At 47.0% G+C, this 2,709-nt stretch overlaps 2 non-coding genes across 2 annotated transcripts; one reads left to right on the forward strand and one right to left on the reverse strand.

The window, feature by feature from the left end:
- The first annotated feature begins 500 nt into the window (after positions 1–500).
- Positions 501–587, forward strand: trnay-gua (transfer RNA tyrosine (anticodon GUA)). The gene is given in 2 exon segments: positions 501–537; positions 552–587. It is a non-coding gene; the product is annotated as a tRNA-Tyr (tRNA).
- A 1,707-nt stretch (positions 588–2,294) lies between these two features.
- On the reverse strand, positions 2,295–2,366 carry trnae-cuc (transfer RNA glutamic acid (anticodon CUC)). Its single transcript has one exon. It is a non-coding gene; the product is annotated as a tRNA-Glu (tRNA).
- Between the last annotated feature and the right edge of the window lie 343 nt (positions 2,367–2,709).

Below are 2,709 nucleotides of genomic sequence, written 5' to 3' on the forward strand. Positions count from 1 at the left end.
GCGCAATGGATAACGCGTTTGACTACGAATAAGAAGATTCTAGGTTCGACTCCTGGCTGCCTCTTTTACTATGTTGTCAGCCCTTAGCCGTTTTATTTTTCCTTTTATTATCCCATAGTTTTTGTTATTAATATTATTGGAATGGTTGAGAAATATAAAAAATTGACAGTCCAACAATAGGCTGCTTTGTCAGTAGGATAACGGTTACCATACAATACTATGAGTCTTTTCAAATGCATTGCATGAGAACAGGGGGCGGTCACACACTAAAAGCAAAAGGGCCTGCTCCAGGTGGAAAGAAGATCCCATATGGTCTATCGGTCAGCATTCCTGGTTTCACCCAGGCGGCCCGGTTTCGCCTCCCGGTATGGGAAGATCGGGTTGCCTTTGCATCACTTAATCGAAAAAAAACAGCACGTATGTCTGTGCTAGTAGCAGTTTTAGCCAGTGGCGGAGCTTCAGCAACCTGATATGTTGAGGTTCTGTCCCCAATCAGTGTGCCTTCGATAGCTCAGCTGGTAGAGCGGAGGACTGTAGGTGGCAAGTTGGCAATCCTTAGGTCGCTGGTTCAACTCCGGCTCGAAGGAGGTCTTTTTCACACATAAACATTTCCTTGGCTGTGCTTCTCGACGAGGGCGTCAGCACTTGAGTTCGTAGTTCGGCATTTTAAAATCACGTCCTCCGGTGGTGGGCAAAAGCTCATTCCCTGACCGGGAATCGAACCCGAATCCTAACTACTAGACAACCAGGGAAGGTCTGTTGAAGCCTGCCCCTCAAGCCCGGCTGTTGGCCTCTACCAGATTTTGCAGCAAGACCACTAATATTTGTATTTTCCTCCAGGACAGGAGACTTCACTGACCCCTGACACTGGATCCCAGATCTTCCGCTGACAAACTGTCACAGACTCTGTAGGAGCATCCTAACAACACCACAACTAGCCATGAAAACAAAGCAACCGAGATCCCCAACATGTGAGGCCTCCATCTCGAAGGTTTTTATAGCAGTTTTTTGCAGACGTCTCTTAACCTGGATCCCAGTTCTTCCACTGAGAAACTGTCACAGACTCTGTAGGAATATCCTAACAACACCACAACTTGCCATGAACACAAAAAAAATTGAGATCCCCAACATGTGAGGCCTCCATCTCGAAGGTTTTTATAGCAGTTTTTTGCAGACGTCTCTGGACCTGGATCCCAGTTCTTCTGCTGAGAAACTGTCACAGGCTCTGTAGGAATATCCTAACAACACCACAACTTAACATGAAAAAAAAAAAAAGAGATCCCCAAATGTGAGGCCTCCATCTCAAAGGTTTTTGTAGCAGGCCCCTCATCTGACCCCTTCCTGATGTTGGCTCCAGGTCTGTAAATAGCATGAGAAAAAGTAGATGTCATGACAGGCCTCTGCCCAGTCGAACACCAACAGTTAGGTGGGCCAGTGGCGCAATGGATAACACGTCTGAATACGGAGTAGAAGATTCTATGTTTGGCTTCTGGCTGGCTCGTTCTGCCTCTTTTACTACGCTGTCAGCCCTTAGACCTTTTATTATTTCCTTTTATTATCCCATAGTTTTTGTTATTAATATTATTGGATTGGTTGAGAAATATTAAAAATTGACAGTCCAACAATAGGCTGCTTTGTCAGTAGGATAACGGTTACCATAAAATACTATGCGTCTTTTCAAATGCATTGCATGTGTACTGTCACAAGGACCTTGCTTTACGACCAGTTTATAGTGTCTATTATGCCATCGCAGGAATCGTAGGAAAATGAGAGGTCCCTCTTTTGAGCCTGATGAAATTGAATTCAGTAAACATTCCCTTCGGATCATTCCCATGTTCTTACAGGGGGCGGTCACACACTAAAAGCAAAAGGGCCTGCTACAGGTGGAAAGAAGATTACATTTGGTCTTGCGGTCAGGATTCCTGGTTTTCACCCAGGCGGCCCGGTTTCGCCTCCCGGTATGGGAAGATCGGGTTGCCTTTGCATCACTTAATCGAAACAACCAGCACGTATGTCTGTGCTAGTAGAAGTTTTAGCCAGTGGCGGAGCTTCAGCGACCTGATATGTTGAGGTTCTGTCCCCAATCAGTGTGCCTTTGATAGCTCAGCTGGTAGAGGGGAGGACTGTAGGTGGCAAGTTGGCAATCCTTAGGTCGCTGGTCCGACTCCGGCTCGAAGGTGGTCTTTTTCACACATAAACATTTCCTTGGCCGTGCTTCTCGACGAGGGCGTCAGCGCTTGAGTTCGTAGTTCGCCATTTTACAATCATGACCGCCGGTGGTGGGCAAAAGCTCATTCCCTGACCGGGTCTCAAACCCGGGCCGCGGCGGTGAGAGCGCCGAATCCTAACCACTAGACCACCAGGGAAGGTCTGTTGACACCTGCCCCTCAAGCCGAGCTGTTGGCCTCTACCAGATTTTGCAGCAAGACCACTAATACTTGTATTTTCCTCCAGGAGAGGAGATGTCACTGACCCCTGACCCTGGATCCCAGTTCTTCCGCTGACAAACTGTCACAGACGCTGTAGGAATATCCTTACAACACCACAACTTGCCATGAAAACAAAGCATCTGAGATCCCCAATATGTGAGGCCTCCATCTCGAAGGTTTTTATAGCAGTTTTTTGCAGACGTCTCTTAACCTGGATCCCAGTTTTTCCACTGAGAAACTGTCAAAGACTCTTTAGGAATATCCTAACTACTGCACGCAT

The sequence above is a fragment of the Siphateles boraxobius genome, unplaced genomic scaffold (assembly GCF_051911475.1).
Source record: "Siphateles boraxobius isolate OS27281-9 unplaced genomic scaffold, OSU_SipBor_1 5, whole genome shotgun sequence".
Taxonomy (NCBI): Eukaryota; Metazoa; Chordata; class Actinopteri; order Cypriniformes; family Leuciscidae; genus Siphateles; species Siphateles boraxobius.